The sequence below is a fragment of the Pongo abelii genome, chromosome 12 (genome assembly GCF_028885655.2).
Source record: "Pongo abelii isolate AG06213 chromosome 12, NHGRI_mPonAbe1-v2.0_pri, whole genome shotgun sequence".
NCBI classification, from domain to species: domain Eukaryota; kingdom Metazoa; phylum Chordata; class Mammalia; order Primates; family Hominidae; genus Pongo; species Pongo abelii.
Window position 1 is genome coordinate 50,370,227 of NC_071997.2, and position 22,443 is coordinate 50,392,669.

A 22,443-nucleotide genomic window follows, 5' to 3' on the forward strand; every position below is an offset into this window, starting at 1 on the left:
AGCTTCCAGAGGCTCCCTAAAGCAGAGCAGATGCCAGCACCATGCTTCCTATAAAGCCTGAAGAACCATGAGCCAATTAAAACTCTTTTCTTTGTAAATTACCCACTCTCAGATATTTATTAATAGCAATGCAATAATGTCCTAACACAAATGTGCTCCTTGTATGCAGAGAATCCAAGAGAAAGGAGAGACATTCATTAGAACTGTGTGTGTATAGGGAGATGTGAGCATGTGGATGTTGGCATGCTTATTTGTGTTTGGGGAGGCAGGCAATTTTAGGAAAAGAAACAAGCGTAAATTGGGCACTGTATAATAATCCATCATTAAGGTCACTGGTAGAATTTCAGGGTAGTTGCAATCTTGATGAAGTCATAGATCTTAACCTCACTCAGTTTTTTAATTAAAACAGGTGTCATGCATGTGCAGTAAAAGTTAGAGAAGTCTTTATGTGTGAGTGCTTTGCAAAGTGTAAAACACATTAATAATGTTTTTAAGAAGCTATTATGTCTATTATCCTAAAGTATATATCCATCTTCTCTAACATTCAAATCAAATCCAAGAAAACAAAACAACACAAAAATATTTACTTTGAAAATCCTGGTGAACTTGTCTCTTCTCTAGCTTATCTTTGACTTCCCGCCAGAAAATTCACTGACTTAACATAAGAAACTTAACTTTAACCTTACAGGATTCTGGCTTAAGACTTAAATATATAAACTATTTGTTGAAGATATCTCCATAATTATGGGATAATAAGGTCTCAGAAGACAAGGATATTAACATCAACCTCATTCTATCTTAGGAGCACTGACTCAGAAGTTAGGTTGGCTAAATTTGAATCTTGTTCTTACCATTTGCTCTTGTATAATCTACCTAATATTTCCTTGCCTCAATTTTTGTCACCTGTATCTGAGAAATAAGAATTATTTCTAGGATTCTTGAAAAAAATTAATACATGTAACTCAATAATAGTGTCTAGTAAATAGTCAATTCTCAACATTTAGATTTATTATAAATTAAGTCTGTTTTCTACAACTTTTGAGTCTTTTCAACCTCCTCACCTTATGATCAATAGTCATAAGAGTGACATCAATATGAGTTTAATCCCCCTAATTCTTAAATTATTAAGGTTTGAGCAATGGTATTAATGCCCTGGTTTCCAGTTATTGACTTTGGCTTTGTAAAACACATCTATCTGAAGTATCTATCCAATAGCAGATGCATCTGAAGCTTTTCTGCATTAGTTTCTTAGATTCTGCTCTCCTAAGATGGCTGCAGATTTTCTGAACTGGTTCAATGCCTTTTTTCCTCTGGAATTTTAGCTTCACAAATTGTAGATATGATAAATCTATAAGAAATAGATGAGGAAATTAGAGGGCAGCCAGAACTTAATATGGTGCTGAGCATGAGAGAGTCTGAGGAAAACAGGATGAATTGATTAAAAAAATAAAATGCTCCAAATAATGTTTATGAAGGCAGTCAGAAGATTGTTTTATGAGCTCCAGGAAAACAATCTGAAACAGAGGAAGGAGCAAAGCAAGTCTGCAAGTGTGGTATTATATGCCAAAGAATTAGCAAAGACATCTTACCTTCACATTCTTTAGGAGCCGTCTCAGTGATTTAACATGTCACAGAGATTTTAATGACACAGTACTGCAGCTTTAATTAATTTTTTCATCCATATGCAAGCACTCAATTAAAGCTCTGCCTCCTCCCCATATGCTCTAAGACTTGCTAGTTACATTTCAATTTGATGCATTGGTGCAGTGGTATAAGGTTAGGAGTGGTTTTATTTACAAATGAGGTCAAAAGAATAAAAGATTTTTTAAGAATCTGAGTTGCTTAGTACAATGAGAAAGACACAAAACCTATTGCATCACTGGATCTCAATCAGGGATGATTTTCCTTCCCTTCTCTGGGGATATTTGGCAATGTCTACAGACACTTTTCATTATGACAACTGTGTCAGTCCTACTAGCATTTAGTGGGTAGAAGGCAGGTATGCTGCTAATCATTCTTTGGTGCACAGAACATCCTCTCACAACAAACTATCAGGGTCTTAGCAGTGCCAACATTACTACTACCCTGTAATAAGTAGTTCTTTACTCTGTGAAGCATTTACTCTGTACTGAATAAGCCCCATTATTTCTAACAATATATAAATAATAACTGTCTATTTTTAAATTTATTTCACTGGAAATCAAATGATCTAGTTGAGTTCAACTCTATAATAGGGCGAGGCAGGAGGTAGAGTGGGATAGAAGGAAGGGTTAGGAGTCTGTTTCTATCTCTATCAAATAGATAGTCTATATTAGAAATGAGAAATGGGGAAAAGAACACATTTTCTTATGATTTGATAATGAACATTTTGAAAATAATTGTAAGGAAGACAGAAATTCATGTTGAGGATGGCACCATTGCCTGCAATTATAACCAAAAGATTTAAGAAGGAATTGAAATTTTGCTTAGTACGTTTCTAAAAAATACTGTTATTTTAGTAGTCTTCTGGCACTTAAGTTTTTTTAAAAAAAAACTTTATATTTCTAGAAGGCTGATGTCACCTAAATATTGTCAGTGTAAGGAGTTACAGTTGAAGAGAATCAGCAAGAAGGGCTCCTGTTTCTTACTCACTATTGCCTTTGCACTCAGTATCTCTATGAATGAAAAGTGGGTGAATAAAATCTGACAGCAGATATAAAAACTTTCTATGAAGACAGATAAGATCGAACAAAGACAGATATATGCTTGAAAAAACTCTTCAAAATATTAGATCAGGAGTTTTTTCAGATATCTGAAATAACACATTGAGGCAAATACAAAGAAAATACTTTTTTGTCCCAATTTACTAGAAAGACAAGTAGAAAAAAGAATTCTAAAGCCTGTGACTTAAAAATTAGTTTATATAAGATTCTGCAAAGCTTGAATCATGCCCAGCCTCTTTTTTATCTTCAATGGTGCAGAATGCAGAAGATATAGACTCCCCACAAGCAAAGTCTCTTCTAGGGAAAATAAGAAATTAAGGATAAACACTTCCCCAAATTCCCTCCAATTTTGTTTATTTAAAAAAAAATGATAGATCTTCTTCTGTATAGGAGGAGGTCAATTTTAGAGACTAGTTCCACCTTAATGAGTTAATATCTCCAGTTTCAACCACTGCTCCTTATGAACCTTCCTGGAATCATGGGTTAGCAGTTTGGTTTTTGGGCTAAAACGTTCCCGAAGACTAATAAAATAACTTATATCAGTACATGATTTAAATTAACTCTAAGATCTCACTTTATATTAGATGATCTTCCCATCTTTATTTTTTATCCATATTGTCTAAGTTAATATATATTATATAATCTTATATACATTAAGTGGCAGAAATAATCCCAAGCTACAATGTCAACTATAGAGACATGCCCTTTATTTGTGCATGAACCTTCTAATTTTATCAAATTCAAAGGAGGAATTATGTAAAATTTATAAAAGTAAAAACTATCAAATTTATCTTGGAAGGTGAAATCTAAAGAAAGTACAAAAAAGTTCAATATTTATTATATTATGCATCAATCAATATAGTCTAGTATTACTGAGATACTCAGTTAAATTTCCTTCAAGTTTTTGTCCATTTCAGCACCTGTCAAGTTGAATGAATCACATATTCCATGCTGTTTAAAAAGTCTAAATATTTAAAGGCATACAAGATTAACACATTATTGGCCCTAAATTTCAACTGATAGACCTTAGAGCAGTTACCCTAAGGAAAATGACTTTCCCTGAAGCCAATACTTAGTCTAATCCAATTTATGCTTTTCATTGCCAAAGAACATAGACTCCATAATACAAGACTAGACTAAGAAACATTTTGTTTATATTTTCCAGTACATGCACCTGTGCCAGTTTTCCAGAGCTTATGGCCTGTAAAATTTTAGTAAGTTAAGAGAAATCACTTATTAAGAGGTTAATCATTGCATTGAGAATGAAAGATACCTATAGGGGAATAAAATACTGGGGTGATTAATGGTGATATTTAATATTTATTTTTTTCTTTTCTGGATACATGTTGAGATTACACTTTCTGGCACTCTTGTGGTAGTGTAGCTCCATAAGAGTGGTCATGGTTAATAATTTGTGAGCAAGAGTAATGTTTGTCACTTATGGGACCTTTATTTTTCAGTATAAAATTACCCTTTTTCTGCAAGACTCTTGGTAATACTCCAGATAGCAGGTGCTCTATCAGCCTGAGTCCCAGAGTAAAGAAGTAAAAAAGAAAACTGATTTTCGAGGCTGGAATAATGCTCTCCATGTTTTGAAGGGGCAAAGCCTTTGTCAAAACTATTGTTTGTGTTTATTTGGGAAGCAGATAAGGTACTGTAGTACACAAATTTATAGCCCCCTAAAGCTGTCAGCGTTCAAATCCTCAGAACCTGCAAAGAGGTTACCTTGAAGGGCAAAAGACTGTGGATGTGATGAAGTTAAGTTTCTTGAGATAAGGAGATTATCCTGGATTATCCAGGTAGTCCCAAAGTAATCAGAAGGGGATTTATAGAAAGAAAATGGGGGTAAAAATCGGAAGGGAAATATGAAAAATGCAGAAGTTGACATGATGCTCTTTGAAAATGGAAGAAGGGGGCACAAGCCTAGGAATGTAGGTTACCTCTAGAAACAAGAAAAAAACAAGAAAACAGATTATCTCCTGGAACCTCCAGTAAAAATGAAGCACTGATTTTAGTCCTGTAAGAACCATATAGAACTTCTAACCTCCAGAAATGTAAGATAGTATATTTGTGTCATCTAGCTGATTTGTTCTTCTTTGACAAGATTCTAAGCGTGATGGAACATCACGAAACACATGGATCCAGAAAGTACTTTCCAGGACCATGATGTAAACCAAGGAAAGCAGATAAAGATGAGAGAGTATTAAAGCCCATAGAGAATCAAGTTTCTTAATCAAAGATTATAGTAAAAGCAGCTGGGATAATTAAGAGGCCAAGAGGGAGATGAATAAGCTACCTTTGTGAGACAACCACCAATGCCACCAAGACATTCTGTGTCTCAAGGAGTAGATATATTTTTTAATCAAACTAAATCTTATGGTTACTAGAAGATAAACATTAGTGTTAGTAGCTCTTTGATCATTCTTTGATAGTCTTTCAGCTCATTTTTTGGTAGAGGAATATCAGAGTATGGTGTGCCAAGCCAGTAAAGCACACAACTGACCTTGTCTACTGTTTTCAGTAAGATGCAGTAACACACCACAGTGATGCTGGTACCAATAACATAGTACATGTGTGTAGATGCATTCACCAGTGTATATAATTGCCTGGCTCACTGTAGGTTCTCAATACATTTTTGGTGGCCACATGTATAACTTGTTTGACTAGAGAAGTGTGCAGTCTCTCAGGCTGTGTATTTTATTTCCTGCCAGATTGTTTCCAATTGCAGTCATAAGGCTGCACTAAAAAAAAAAGTGAGAGAGATTTGGCTCTATCACATTTCTTTGCTATAGTGTTTAGGTGCTGGTTTTCGCTTAACATACATTGAGAACAGAATTCAAATTGTTGACTGAGCAAGACAAGCTCCTATGTGAGTGGAATTTTTGGTTTTGCTTCATTAGGAGTGGGCGATTTTATTTCTCAGTGCGTGCGATATAGGGTTGTGATGCCATAATGATGCCTTCAGTTTCCAGTACTGTTAGGGATTATTCTCTAGAGTACAAGTCCCATAGGCAGAGATCACCTTTGCCGAAGGTTTTTTCTTATTTTAAGTTTCAGGGTACACGTGCAGGTTTGTTACATAGGTAAACATGTGCCATGGTGATTTTTAATGATAGGTTGGCAACTCTCAGTTATTGGAAGGATTATTTGTCATGGTGCAGCCATGAGTTAGGGTAGACAAATATTTTAATGGAGATGATCATACTTTTCATGTATGGGAATTGTTCAGTTGTAGCCAAAATCCAGTGTTATTCTGTAGTCTGTATTCAATATCATGTGTCCCCTATCCATAAGCATTTTGAGTTTAAAAAGAAAAAGATGCTGCCTGAGATACAGTAACCTGAAAAAAATCAAAATCTTTAATACTTTCAGATTTGGGGGATTTGCTACACAAAGCATGAGCCATGGAGGGACATCACTACATGGGAGCTTGTTAGAAATACAGAAATATATTTAAATCCTACACTGTGTTAGTGTGTTCTTGAATCACTGTAAAGAAACACCTGAGACTGGGTAATTTATAAAGAAAAGAGTTTGACTGGCTCATGGTTCTGCAGGCTGTAGCTTCTGGTTGGAAAGATTCCAGTCGTGGCAGAAGGTGAATGGGTGCAGGTGAGTCACATGGCAAAAGCCAGACCAAGGGGGTTATGGGAGGTGCTACATTATTTTAAACAACAAGATCCCATGTGAACTAATTCAGCAAGAACTCGCTTATCACCAAGGGGATGGTGTTAAATCATGAGGCATTTGTCCCATTTCAACATGAGATTTGGAGGACACAAATATCTAAATCATATCACACACCAAACTACTCCGAATCTGTATTTTAACCAAATCCCCAAGTGATTAATATGTACATTAAAATTTGATAACCATTCTTTTATACTTCTCATTCTAAGCAGTGACATTACTAATGAACATTGTATAAATGCACTCAACCACACAAAACAAGACACAAGAAAACTAGGTACTTTTATTCCAAGATTCAAGGCTGATTTTCTAAATGTTGGCTTAGAGGTGCTACTCTCAGACCAGAGGCCAGTGCATTCCTGAAGAAGCATGATGACTGAATGTAGACTGGGATTTCTCTCACTAATTGCTAGAAAGTGTTCATCTCAGTGGGCTAAGGAGAATCACCAGGTATGAGAGGTTGTCACAGACAAACTTAAAAAGCCATTTTCTTAACCTCCTTGTTTTGGACTAAAGTGAATTGAGTTACTTGCTTGGGGCATCAAATTAAAAGGAGGTGTGGAAAACTGAGATCAAGATATATAATATTTTAATGTAGCACCTTGTCCTCACTTGAATCACCCTAATCTTGGCCCTGACTGAGATGCTGACATGTCTAAAATCTCATTTATGGAAAGATCTAAAGATAAAACTTCCACAAATGTGGACATTCTTACTGACCTATGCATTGGTGTTACTATTTTAAAAAAAATACTTAACAATAATAAACTCTGCTGTCAAAATTCTCCATTTTTTTGCTAGTGAAAATCTAATAAACATTCTCTATATAATGCTTTTGAATCTTTATGGAATAGTAGACATTGGATTTAAAAATGTATTATTTAATGATTTAGCAAAGAAACCCTTTTAGATACCAGGTTTACTGCACTGTTACATTTTTAGTGTAACAAGTAAATCTTCTTTTAAAAAATTTTCCTAAAGATCTTTGTTCTTTTAATTTTCTAGAGTAGAAATATAGGTGAGATCAAGCCTGAGTGTATCTAGAAATCTAAGAAAGCAGTATTTAGAAGTGAAATTTAGGGTAGAGTTTACTGTTAAATGGTTGAGTGGTGAGTCCCCAGCCAATAGAGCCACAGGACTTTGATAAAACAGGTGATTGTCAAGAAGATGCTTATTTCACCAGCAGTGAGCATGCCATAAATAACCACACACATGAGAGGTAGAAGAAGCAAATACTATTGCTGCATGTCTTGGTCAATGATAGATCCAGGAGAATTTGCGAAGTTTTGTGGAACAATCAATACTATGATGTCATTGTAGAAGTCAGTGTACACTATGCTTAATTCAACTGCTATCCGAAGTAGATCCTGAGATGCTGAGTGTATTAGTCTGTTTTCATGCTGCTGAAAAAGACAGACCCAAAACTGGGAACAAAAAGAGGTCTAATTGGACTTACAGTTCCACATGGCTGGGGAGGCCTCAGAATCATGGTGGGAGGCAAAGGCACTTCTTACTTGTGGTGGCAAGACAAAATGAGCAGGAAGCAAAAGTGGTTTAAACCCTGATAAAACCCATCAGATCTCATCACACTTATTTACTATCATAAGAATACCACAGGAAAGACCAGCCCCCATGATTCAGTTACCTTCCCCTGGGTCACTCCTATAACATGTGGGAATTCTGGGAGATACAATTCAAGTTGATATTTGAATGGGGACACAGCCAAACCATATTAGTGAGGCAAAATTTTAGTGAGGTACATATATTGACTCATTTATCCTTATTTCAAGAAGGCATATGTTTTTCATCAGTAGGCATGATGTAGCTCAGAATGTGAACTGACTTAACATCACTGCATATATAGTCTTTCGGAGAGACCAATATTGTAATTCTTATTTGACTCCCCCATTTTTCAGTGACCCACCCTTTCTTTCTTCATGGACAAAATCTTGCCTATTGTCTGGTATAATGACACTTCACTGTGAGGCCTTAAAACATCTTTCTAACTTTATCTTCTGCTGCGGGAAGTCAGGGACCCCAAACGGAGGGACCAGCTGGAGCCGAGGCAGAAGAACATAAATTGTGAAGATTTCATGGACATTTATCAGTTCCCAAAATTAATACTTTTATAATTTCTTTGGCCTGCCTTTACTGCAATCTCTGAACATAAATTGTGAAGAGTTCATGGACATTTATCACTTCCCCAATCAATACCCTTAAACTTATGCCTGTCTTTACTTTAATCTCTTAATCCTGTTGTCTTCATAAGCTGAGAATGTACATCACCTCAGGACCACTATTGTACAAATTGATTGTAAAATATGTGTGTTTGAACAATATGAAATCAGTGCACCCCGATAAAAACAGAATAACAGCGATTTTCAGGGAACAAGGGAAGATAACCATAAGGTCTGACTGCCTGCGGGGTCGAGCAGAATAGATCCATATTTTTCTTCTCACAGAAAGCCTATAAACGGATTTGCGAGTAGGAGAAATATCGCTGAATTCTTTTCCCAGCAAGGAATAATAATAATTGATAACACTGGGGAAGGAATGCATTCCTGGGGGTAGGTCTATAGATGGCCGCTCTGGGAGTGTCTGTCTTATGCGTTGAGATAAGAACTGAAATATGCCCTGGTCTACTGCAGTACCCTCAGGCTTACTAGGATTGTGAAATTCCAGCCTGGTAAATTCTAGTCAGACCAGTTGTCTGCTCTCGAACCCTGTTTCCTGTTAAGATGTTTATCAAGACAATGCATGCACAGCAGGACATGGACCCTCATCAGTGATTCTAATTTTGCCTTGTCTTGTGATCTTTATTGCCCTTTGAAGCATGTGATCCTTGTGAGCTACTCCCTGTTCGTACACCCCCTCCCCTTTTAAAATCCCTAATAAAAACTTGCTGGTTTTGTGGCTCAGGGTTGCCATCACGGTCCTACCAATATGTGATAACACCCCCAGAGGCCCAGCTGTAAAATTTCTCTTTTTGTACTCTTTCTCTTTATTTCTCAGACAGGCCAACACTTAGGGAAAATAGAAAGAACCTATGTTGAACTATTGGGGGCTGGTTCCCCTGATAATCCATTATTTCCCAGTCTAAAATCTTCACACACGTAGCAATCAACTCATTGACTCTGCAGAATCTGATGTTTGTGTTTTCATAACAAAATTGCTCTTTCACAATATTCTATACTTATTTCTGAAATCTTGGTCTGACCAAGGCTTTTCCTCTTCCAGCTACAATTTTCTGACCATCCAAATACAAGGTGGTCTCATTCTCCTTTCATTTCTTATATATGAGCATTCACATAAGTAATAAGAATTTATTACCTTTTCAATAATGACATATTTTACTGTAATTTTGCTATTTTTTTTCCTAATAAGTGTGCTATATGCTTTTTCAACTGAAATGGAACACTTTCAAAGTTAGTCACATAGTCATCTTTCTTTATAATCTCCAAAATACATTTTGGGCTACAGTAGCACTAGGCTTTTCTCAGATCTTCAGCTCATAGAAATAAACCTCCATCCATCTAATTGACTCATTTTCCCTTCCCCTGCTATAAACCCATAAAAACTGAATTCCTTCCCCTGATGCCTTTCTCCTCCTTACATTCTACATACAATTTAGGTTTAGAATTTATTAATTAGATATTTCACTAAATATCTTCAAATGTCTTCCTTTCTATTCCCATTATCAGTATACTTAACCAACCACTTCCACTGTTTCCAGGGACTATTCTAATAGCTTAGAAATCAGTATTTTCCCAACCCATTATGCACACTACAGACAAAATGGTCATGTAAAAAACTTACTTGTTTGTGTCTTCTCTGATTTGTTTGAGCAATGTTTTATAATTCTCATTATAGAGATCCTTCACCTTCCTATAGTCCTACGAAGCTGTATTCCTTGGAAGAATCAGTATCATTAAAATGTCTATACTGCCCAAAGAAATGTACAGATTCAATACTATGCCTATCAAACTACCAATGATATTTTTCACAGAACTTGAAAAAATTATTTTAAAATGTATATGGAACCAAAAAAAAGAGCCTGAATAGCCAAGGCAATCCTAAGCAAAAAGAACAAAGCTGTAGGACTCACGTTACCCGACTTTATACTACGAGGCTACAGTGAGCAAAACAGCATGATATTCGTACAAAAACAGACACACAGACCAATGGAACAGAATAGAGAGCTCAGAAATAAGGCCACACATCTACAACCATCTGATCTTTGCCAAAGCTGTTAAAAACAAGCAATTGGGAAAAGACTCCTTATTCAATAAATGGTACTGAGATAACTGGCTAGCCATATGCAGAAGACTGAGGCTGGACTCTTTCCTTACTCAAGATGGATTAAAGACTTACATGCAAAACCCAAAACTATAAAAACCCTGAAAGACAACCTAGGCAATACCATCCTGGACACAGGAATAGGCAAAGATTTCATGACAAAGAAACCAAAAGCAATCACAACAAAAGCAAAATTGATAAATGAAATCTAATTAAACTTGATAATTTCTTTTGCTGGGCAGCTCTTAACAGAGTAAACAGACAACCTGTAGAATGGGAAAAATTACTAAGAAACTATGCATCTGACAAAGGTCTAATATTCAGCATCTATAAGGAACTTAAATTTATAGGAGAAAAACAAAACGTGGGCAAAAGACATCTCAAAAAATGACACACATGCAGCCAACAAATATATGGGGAAAAAGTTCAATATCACTGATTGTTAGAGAAATAGAAATCAAAACCATAATCAGATACCACCTCACACCAGTCAGAATGACCATTATGAAAAGAAACCCATATCCACTGTTGGTGGGAGTGTAAATTAGTTCAGCCATTTGTGGAAAGCAGTATGGTAATTTCTCAAAGAGCTACAAGCAGGACTACCATTTGACCCAGCAATCCCATTACTGGGTATATACCCAGAGGAATATAAGCCATTCTACCATAAAGACACATGCATGCAAATGTTCACTGCAGCACTGTCCACAATAGCAAAAACATGGAATGAACCTAAATGCCCATCAATGAAAAATTGGATAAAGAAAATGTGGTTCATATACCCCGTGAAGTATTATGCAATCATAAAGAACAAGATCATGTCTTTGCAGGAATGTGAATTGAGCTGGAGAATATCATCCCTAGCAAACTAATGCAGGAAGAGGAAAACAGATACCACATATTCTGACTTACAAGTGGAAGCTAAGTAAGAACTTACGAACACAAAGAAGGAAACAGACACTGGGGTCTACTTGAGGTAGGAGGGTGGGAGCAGGGTGAGGAGCAGAAAAGGTAACTATTGAGTGCTGGGCTTAATACTTGAGTGATGTGATAATATGTACAACAAACCATCACATGTACCCACAAACATAAAATATTAAACTTATCAGAGCAACTACATATATAAAGCAAATATTAACAGAACTGAAAGGAACAAAAAATAGCAATAAAATAATAGTAGAGAATTTCAGTACTCCCACTTTAAACAATGGATAGATTATTCAGGGAGAAAATCGGTAAAGAAACAGCAGATTTAAACAGCCTATACCAAATGGACCTACTGGATACATACAGAATGTTCTCTTCAACAGCAGCAGAATACACATTCTTTTCAAGTGCACACAGTAAAAAATTAAAAGGAAAAACAAAAACCTACCAAGTCAAAGTGCACACACAACATTCTCCAGGATACATCATATGTGAAGCCAATAAACAAGTCTTAACACATTTAAGAAAATTAAAATATTGAATACAGTTTCTGACCACAATGGTATTAAACTAGAAATTAATAAGAGGAAAACTGGAAAATTCTCAAATAGGTGGAAATTAAACAATAAACTTCTGAACAACCAGTGGGTCAAATAAGAAATTAAGAAAAATAAAATGTTGAGACATAAAAATAAAAACATGACATATCAAAATGTATCGGATGCAGCAAAAGCAGCTCTGAGAGAAGTGTATAGTAACAAATGCCTAAATTAAGAAAAAAAGAATGATCTCAAATAAGCAACCTAACTTTATAGAATAAAAAACTAGAGAACAAAGCAAATTTAAAAAAATTCAGTAGAATAAATCCAATAATAAAGATCAGAGCAGAAATTTGAAAAAACGGACTAGAAAAACAATAGAAAACATCACGGGAACTAAGGCCTTTATTGATAAACTTTTAGACTAAGAAAAGACTAAAACAAAATTATAAATGGAAGACTTCACAATTGACAGAACAAAAATGCAAGAGATCATGAGATACAAGGAACAATTATATACAAACCAATTAAGAGACCAAGAATAAACGGATACATTCATATTAATAGAAGCATGCAACTTAACAAGCCAAAATTAAGAAGAAATAGTAAATGTGAATGAAACAATAACTAATAAGGAGATTGAATCAGAAAGCAAAAACTTCGCAACAAAGAAAAGCCCAGGACCTGACCACTTCACTGGCAAATTAAAGAATAATTTAAAGAATAATTAGTACCAATTCTTCTCAAACGTCTCAAAAAGCCTGAAAAGGAGGGAAAATTCCCAATTCTTTTTACAAGGCCAATGTTTCCCTGATACAAAAGCCCAAAAAGGACACCACCAGAAAATTAAATTACAGGCCAATATCCCTGATGATCATAGATGCAAAAACTTCAAAAAAAATTCAGCAAATTGAATTCGGCCACAAGTAAAGAGAATTGTACAATATGATCAAGTGGGATTTATGCCTAGAAGACAAGGATGATTCAATAGATGCCAATGAAATATGATATACCACATTAACGAGATGAAAGATAATATCTTAATCTTAAGATGAAATATAATTTCCTTAATCTATTAAGATTATCTTAATAGAAACAGAAAAAGCATTTGACAAAATTCAACATTTTTTCATTATTTAAAAAAACTTTCAACAAATTAGATACAGGTGGAATGTAGCTCAACATAATGAAAGTCATGTATGACAAACCCACGGCTAACATCATACTCAACAACTAAAAGCCAAAGTCTTTTTTCCTTAAGATCAAGAATAAGACAAGGATACCCACTCTCACCACGTTTATTCAATATAGTACTTGAAATACAAGCCAGAACAATGAGGCAAGAAAGAAATAAAAGGCATCTAAATTGTAAATAAATAAAATTTTCAGTTTGCAGATGACATAATTTTATATACAGAAAATTTTAGATGTCACCAAAACACTATTATACTGATAAACAAATTAAGTAAAATTACAGGGTACAAAATCAACTGCCAAAATTAGTGCCCTTATGTACTAACAATGAACTATCTGAAAAAGAATTTTTTTAGAAATCCAATTTACAAAGCATCAAAAACAATAAAACCACTTAGGAATGAATTTAAGAGGGTAAAAGAAAAAAAGCTGTAAGCTGAAAATTAAAGAACTGACGAAAAATACTGAAGACACAAATAAATGGAAAGATACTCTGTGTTCATGAATTGGAAGACATAATACTGTTAAAACAGCCATACTACCCAATGCAGTCAGTACATTCAGTGCAATCCCTATAAAAATTCTAATGGCATGTTTCACAGAAATAGAAAAATATTCTAAAACCTGTATTGAACTATACACATATAAAACACAAATAGCCAAATCAATGTTGAGAAACAAGAACATAGCTTAGGGAATCACATTACCTGGTTTCAAAATATACTGAGTTACAGTAATCAGAGCAACACAGTACTGACATAAAAACAGATGTACAGGCCACTGGAACAGAATAGAGAGCCAAGAAGTAAATATACACGGTTATTGTCAATTGATATTTGACAAAGTTGCCAAGGCCTTTGAATGAGGAAAGAAAGAGTCTCTTTAATAAATGGTGTTGGGAAAACTGAGTGTCTATGTATAGAAGAATGACATTGGACACTTCACTGTTACACCTGAAACTGTAGAAGTAGTAGAAAACAAGGGAAAAGCTTCTTGACATTTGTCTTGGAAATGATTTTTTGGACATGACCTCAAAAGCACAGGCAACAAAAGCAAAAATGGACAATGAAATTGTATCAAATCAAATAACTTCTGCACAGCAAACAACAGAGTAAAAAGCCTATGGAATGTGAGAAAATATTTGTAAACCTTACTTCTGATAAGGCATTAATTTCCAAAATAAATAACAAACACACATCTCAACGTCAAGAAAACAACCCAATTAAAAATGGGAAAAAGACTTGAACAGATATTTTCCAAAAGAAAACATATAAATGGCCAAGAAGTATATGAAAAAATGCTCAACATCACTAATCATCAGGAAAATGCAAATTAAAACCACAATGACATACTGCCTCATACCTATTCCAATGTCTATTATAAAAAAGATAAATGATAAAGTCTTGGCAAGGATGTAGAGAGAAGAGAACCTTTGTATGTGGTTGGTGGGAAGGTAAATTAGTACAGCCACTGTAAATAGTATTGAGGTTCCTTTAAAAATTAAAAATAGAATTACCATGTTACCTAGCAATCCTACTCCTGCATACATATCTAAAGGAAATAACGTAAGGATGTTAAACAGATCTCTGTATTCCCATGTTCACTGCAGCATTATAACAGCTAAGATATATAATCAGCTTAAGTGTCCATGAGCAATAGATAAAGGAAATGTGATGTATATATAACATATTATTATTCAGCCTTACAGAAAATCCTGTCCTATGTGACCTCATGGCTGAACCTTGAGGATATTATGCTAAGCAGAATAAGCCAGACAAAGACAAATCCTATATTACCTCACTTATATGTGGAATCCAGACAAGCATAGAGTAGGGGGTGGGGGAAGGGAATGAGGAGTGATTAGCCAAAGTATATAAAGTTTCAGGTAGAGTGAATAAGCTCTGGTGATCTATTTGTGCAGCATGGTTACTACAGTTAGTAATAGTAAATTATATTCTCAATTACTGAGGAAATGCTAAATGTTCTCACCACAAAAAAATAAGAGGTGATGAGTAAGTTAATTAGCTTGATTAAATCATTTTACAATGTATACATATATCAAAACATCATATGGTATACTGTAAATATATATACTTCTTGCTTGTCAATTATACCCCAATTGGATTAGTCATTATAGAGTTTTAGTTTTGCAAGAAGAAAATGTTCAGTAGAGTTGTTGCACAATAATGTGAATGTACTTAACATTACTGAATTATACACTTAAATATAATTAAGATGGTACATTTTATTTTGTTTTTTCCAAAATTGCTTATTTGATTGTTATATCTGTATTTTAAAACAATAAATGGTGACTATTTCTCCTTCCAATGAAAATATAAAGTATCTACATTTCCTGGTACAACAGACATGGAGTTGTCTATGTGTTTCTTTAGCATTACCTTCTGATACTCTCTATCAAATGCTTCGTGTTCTAAATTTACTAGCTCTCATTAAGCTTCCTGAGTGAGCCAATATCCTTCCAACCTCGGGGATTTTAAATATTTTATTCTTGTCACCTATAATACTTCTCATGAGCAATCTCATTTACCTTTTTGGCTAGATCCTATTAATTTATGATAGGTCAGGTTAAAAGTAACATCCTCAGGCAAGCTTTGACATCTCTGAGAACAAGGCAGGAACATATATAGTTTATTCGCATGTATTACTTCTTTTTCTGCATGTATGAGTATGTGTATGTGTAAGAACGCCATAACAGCTGGAGCCCTTGAAGCTCTGTCTTTGCTGACTGGTTAACAGAACCAACACTTTCATTCTTAGTCATTATGAAATATGAATGTGTACATTTCTGATACTAACATTAGGAGTGAACTCATGAACCAAAATAGAATCATCAGAACATTTTAACCTCCTGGTCATAGTCTGATTAAAGGATGAGCATGTGACTCAATATAGAAAAGTAGTAATTAGAAAATCCCTTGTGATACTTTCTGGAATGATCATGAGAGAAGTCAACTGAGATTATGAATTATGTGTTAAACATAAACCTGGAAGGTAACAAATGCTATGGCCATTTTGTCTATGTACTATAGAGGAAGAAGAGCAGGAATATGGAGAAAATAGGGTAAACTTTGGAGAGTATTATTTTACTGGATCTCACCATAGCTGGAAGCAAAGGTTAACTGTACATTTTCTAGAGAAGTGAGTGAATAAATGACTTTCCACCCTTTTCCTTAATTTTAAATAGTTAAATTTGTTTCACTTTTTATCAAAGTAATCATAATATACTATTTTGGTGTCCCGAGTATGTAACCAAGTGCTGAGCACCTAGAATCTATTCAATCTATGCTGTTAACTGAGTAAATGAATAAATGCGTGAATCAAAAGATTTACGGTATCTATAGCAGTGATTTAACAGAACTTGTTATTCTGATCATATATATGGAATAACTTTCAAAACAGTGATTACAGTAACTTTAATATCATGTCCCATTGATTACATTCAGCTCTTGGCTTAAAAAACCCAATAAGGTCACAGTTGGAGATGGAGACTAATAGAAGGTTCAAGACCTAAAATAACAGGTCAAAATAAGAAATAAAAATCTTTAATTTCTAGTGTGGATTTTCTAGATAGTATTAAGGTATACAGAGTATTGATCAGTGAATAGTTCCCACATGCCATAATTTGAAAATATTGATATATTCTATCTTATATAGCCTTTTATATCAAGTGGATAAAGGAGTTTCAGCAAGTATGATTTCTTTAGTGAACTTAATATTATAGTCCAATACTGCTATGTAGGTGCCATCTATTGAAACTTCATAATGCTTAATGGCTTATGTTAAAAAGAAGTTTGTGTGGATGATAGAATTACATGAAGAATAGCATGCTAAAGGATGCCTAAATTTATCACACTCTGAAGCAAATGAGAAAAGTATTGGCAGGTGTAAATATGAGAGGGGGGAATGGGTGGATTTCTGGTGCGTGGAATCAGAATTTCCAATAGCTTCTCATTCCCCAGGGTTCTTAATACTAGCAAAGTGCAAAGCAACCTCAAGGATCATGAAATTTTTTCTGTTTAGGGGAGCAGAAAAGAGTCTACTTCAGATGTTTGTTTTATAACTGATAGAATCTATATAGAAAAGCTAAAATCACATATTTTTCTATTTATCTATTTCTATTCAATTAAAAACATTCCATTGCAGATAGAACTATGAAGAATCTTTTATCACGAAGGCTAATAAGTTTCCTCTGTAAACTGACTAACAAAGGCAAAATAGTAGGGAAGCAAATCTCCAAGTAAATCTCAATTTATCTATCGTTTTCAAGAATCTGGAGGTTGCAGAGTAGCAAGCATTTAAAAAAATATATTATTGTGATCTATTTTCTGAGGCCAAGAATATTGAAGAGTTTGACAGGAAAATACCTTAAGCTCTTCCCTACTCCCCCAAATGCACTTTTACGTTGGTTCTACATGTGCCTGTTGGTGCATAGTTTTGATAGAATTTCAGGGTCCCTGAACAAATAAACTGGTCCACACAGAGTTCAAAGCTGTGAAACCCTCATGGCAACAAATGTAATCAGCTGGTTTCAAATGAAGCTGAATCCCCAATATTATCATTCTAGCTAGGTGTCTCTATGTGATTGCTAGAATATCAATCCAATTCTTTCTTGTTCTCTAGAAAAATGTTCTTTATTGTGTTAGTGACAAAGCTGAATAGATTTTGAAGCCCTGTGTAATTTGACTCTGTTTCAACCATTAAATACCAAATGTACTTTCTTAGCCAAGTCACTCTGAAGTTTAGTTTTCTCACATGTAAGATGGATGTACTAATCATTACCACATTTAAATTTCTATTAGACAATGTAAAGAATGAACTAGTAAACTGAAAGATCTGTAGAACTTATTCAGAAAGCAGTAAAATATGATGGGATTAAAGGGAGATTGAATAAAAATATCTTTTGAATATTAATAGATCAAGAAGGAAAAAATAAATGAAGTTTAAAGGTGCTATGGAAGATTTAAACAACAAAATTAACATGGGATGCTGATCTTTGTATATCACCCATTTATATTCTTTTTTTACAACTCAGACTATAAAAATTGATCACAAGCTAAACCACAAAGCAGCTAAAATACACCTTAAATCTTATCTTACCAGATCATATTCATTGTTTGTTATAAAATTAAATTAGAAATAATAGAGGGAGAATAAAACTCTCATGTTTAAGAATTAGTAAGATTTCTAAACAACTTTGGGATCAAAGATAAAATTTTACATACATATTTTTAAATATATATTCTATTAATGTAGTCTATTACATTGATCAATTTGCATATGTTAAATTATATTGCTGAATTTGTTAGTATTTTGCTGAGAAATTTTGCATTAATATTTATAAGATATCTTGGCCTATAATTTTATTAGCATCCTTGTCTTAGATCAGAGTAATGTTGGCCTGATAGAGTAAATCGAGAAATATTTCCTGCTCTTCAGTTTTCCAGAAAACTTAAAGATTGGTGTTCTTCTTTAACTGTTTAGTATAATTCAACAAAGAAATAAGTTCACCAAAAAGCCCAGGTTTAGGGCTTTTTTTTTTTTTTTTTTTGGTCAGGAGATGTTTGATTATGAATATGAATTCAATCTCCTTAATAGTTATAGATTTATTTAGATTTTCTATTTTTTCATGAATCCCTCCTACTGGATTTTGTTTCTAGAAATGTGTTCATTTTATCTAGATTATCCAATTGTTGCTATGTGATTGTCCAGAGTCCTATTTTCTTTAGAAACAGGAGTAATATACACATTTTCAATTCTGATTTTAGCAATTTGAGTCTTTTCTTTTTTTTAATACTAGACTAATGTTTCATTCATTTTGTTCATCTTTTCAAAGAAATAACTTTTGGGTTTATTGATTTTTCTCTATTTTTCCTCTTCTGTTTATTTTGTAGTGACGTGTTTAAATTTCTTACTTCCTGTTGTATATATACATGTTACCATGTGGATCACATTTAACATTCTAAAGCTATAATATTCTATATTAACTTTATATCAACTTAACATGAATAACATGCAAAAACTTTGCAGCTTTGTACTCACCTCTTTTAGTCACTTATGTGATAGAATTACAGTGGTATACACTGCATGCCCCCAAACAAATGAATAATTCTTTTAAATGTATTAGTCTTAAATTATATTTTAAATAAACACAAAATGTGGAGTTACAAACTAAAGCTATAACAAAACTAGCCTTTAAAAATATTTTAATGTATTTATTAAATTATGTAGAAATCAAAAAGTGAAAGTACAAACCATTACAATAACACTAGTTTTACAATTGCTCATGTTCTTACCTTTGTTGACATCTTTATTTCTTTATATGGCTTCAAATTACTGTCTAGTGTTATTTCATTTTGTAGAAGTCCCTTGAAACTTTTCTGTAGAGTAGGTCTAGTGGTAATAAATTCCCTCAGCTTTGTTCATCTAAAAATGTCTTAATTTCTTACATTTGAAGGACAGATTTTCTATGGGATTCTTGGTTGACAGCATTTTTTGTGGCTATTTTGTTTTGTTTTGTTTTTGTGGGGTTTTTATTCTTTTAGCACTTGGGAGATTTTCGAGGTCCAATGTCTTCTGGCCTTCAAAATGTCTCATGAGAAATCTGATAATGGTATTGCTGATCTCTTGTATGTAAGTCGTTATCTTGCTGCTTTTAAGATCCTCTTTTTGTCTTTATCTTTCAAAAGATTGATTATAAAGTGTCTTAGTGTGGGTCTCTTTAATTTCATTTTGATGTGATTTGAATTTTTTTAATGTTCGTACTTGTATCTTTTTCATTTAAGAGGTTTTTAGCCATTATTTCTTTGAGTATTTTATACCATTTTCTTTTTCTTCTTCTTCAGGGATTCCCACAATGCACATGGTGGTCTGTTTGCTGTGTCCCACAGAATCTGTTCCTTTTTCTTCCAAAACTCAGTTTCCATTGTCTTATCTTCAAGTGCACTGATTTTTCTCCCTGTTCAAATATGGTTTGAAATCTGCATGACATAAGAAAATATGAAAGTTGTGTTAAGAGAAGAGAGTAATTGTGGGAAAAAAAAAATCAATGATTTTCTTAGATAAGAAAGGGAGCATTTTGCCCTACTTGGACCTAAGATTGAAATTGTTTACCATACTCAATTTGTACAAGCCTGATAATATATTAGATGATTGCTGGCCAGGAGTAGAGGCCCATGCCTATAATCCCAGCTCTTTGTGAGACTGAGGTAGGAGGACTGCTTGAGGACAGGAGTTCAAGTATAGCCTGGGCAACATTGCAAGGCCTTGCCACTCCATCATCCACCCTAAAAAAAGGATAATTACTTACAGTAATATAGTATTACATAGAATAGTATGAGTCATACAGGAAAAGTGTCAGGTGCAAACAAAAGTAGAATTGCCAGCATTCTATAGTGTATCTTTACTGCTTTAATAGTTGCCTTTATGTGTTAGACACATCTTCATCTACACTAGTATGTCTTCTGATATGAAAAACCAAAAATGGAGTAAATGAATAAACAAATGGAGTGATATCTCAACTTTGGCACTTACTATGTTCCATAGAAAGTTTTTGGGAGGAGACTATGGGGTTGCTACATCTGTCTTTAGTACTGCTATACCTACCTCTGTGCAAAACACCGCAAACACACATAAAACCCAAAATAAAAACATGGCTTTTGATCCATTAAGACCTGGGCCTATGCTCTGTCTCCACTGGCATCATTACTACCTATGTGAGTTTTATAAATTTTTTTTCAGCCTGTCTAGTCTCAGTTTCCCCATACAAATAATGAAGTGTCTTAGTCAGCTCAGCTGTTATAATGAAATACTATAGATAGAGAATGGGGTAGCTTAAACAACATAAATTTCTTTTTACTCTGAAGATTGGGAAGTCCAAGATTGGGATGCAAGAATGGTCAGGTTCTGGTGAAGGCCCTCTTAGTGAGTGGCTGATTGCCTTTTTGCTGTATCCTGACATGGCAAAAAAAAAAAAGTGCTGGTGGGGGAGTGAGCAAGACAAAGTATCCTCTCTTGTCTCTTATAAGGACACTAATCCCAACCTGAAGACCTCACCCTCATGATCTCATCTTAATGTAAGTATTTCTTTAAAGCCCTGTTTCCTAACAGCATTACATTAGGGGCTAAGGCTTTTATATTAGTCCATTTTTCACACTGCTGATAGAGAAATACCCAAGACTAGGCAATTTACAAAAGAAAGAGGTTTATTGGACTTACAGTTCCACATGGCTGGGGAGGCCTCTCAATCATGGCATAAGGCAAGGAGAAGCAAGTCACGTCATACATGGATGGCGGCCGGCAAAGACAACTTGTGCAGGGAAACTCTCATTTTAAAACCATCAGATCTCCTGAGACTCATTCACAAGAACAGTGCAGGAAAGACCCGCCCCCATAATTCAATCATCTCCCACCGGGTTCCTCCCACAACATGAAGGAATTGTGGGAGTTACAATTCAAGATGAGATTTGGGTAGGGAAACAGCATAGCCCCTCCCAAATCTCATGTCCACACATTTCAAAACCAACCATGTCTTCCTAACAGTCCCCCAAAGTCTTAACTCATTTCAGCATGAACTCAAAAGTCCACAGTCCAACATCTCATCTGAGACAAGGCAAGTTTCTTTCATCTATGAGCCTGTAAAATCAAAAGCAAGTTAGTTACTTCCTGTATACAATGGGGGTATGGGCATTGGGTAAATAGAGCCATTCCAAATGGGAGAAGTTGGACAAAACAAAGCGGCTACAGGCCCCATGCAATTCCAAAATCCAGCAGGACAGTAAAATCTTAAAGCTCCAAAATGATCTCCTTTGACTCCATGTCTAGAATCCAGGTCACACTGATGCAAGAGGTGGGTTCCCATGGTCTTGGGCAGCTCTGCCCCCATAGCTCTGCAGGGCACAGCCTCCCTCCTAGCTGCTTTCATGGGCTGGTGTTGAGTGTCTGCAGCTTTTCCAGGCACATGGTGCAAGCTGTCAGTGAATCTACCTTTCTGGGGCCTGGAGGATTGTGGCCCTCTACTCACAGCTCCACTAGGTGGTACCCCAGTAGGGACTCTGTAGGGGGGATCTGACCCCACA

General features: G+C 34.8%; 2 long non-coding RNA genes across 2 annotated transcripts in view; one reads left to right on the plus strand and one right to left on the minus strand.

Annotated features, from left to right (window-relative positions):
* Window positions 1-20,435, minus strand: part of LOC129057663 (uncharacterized) — a 47,789-nt gene extending 27,354 nt beyond the window's left edge. Inside the window, exon 1 of the long non-coding RNA XR_008522329.2 lies at window positions 19,663-20,435. This is a non-coding gene — a long non-coding RNA (uncharacterized LOC129057663). The remainder of the gene's footprint in view (window positions 1-19,662) is intronic.
* Window positions 1-22,443, plus strand: part of LOC129057662 (uncharacterized) — a 175,371-nt gene that overhangs the window by 45,226 nt on the left and 107,702 nt on the right. The window lies entirely within an intron of this gene.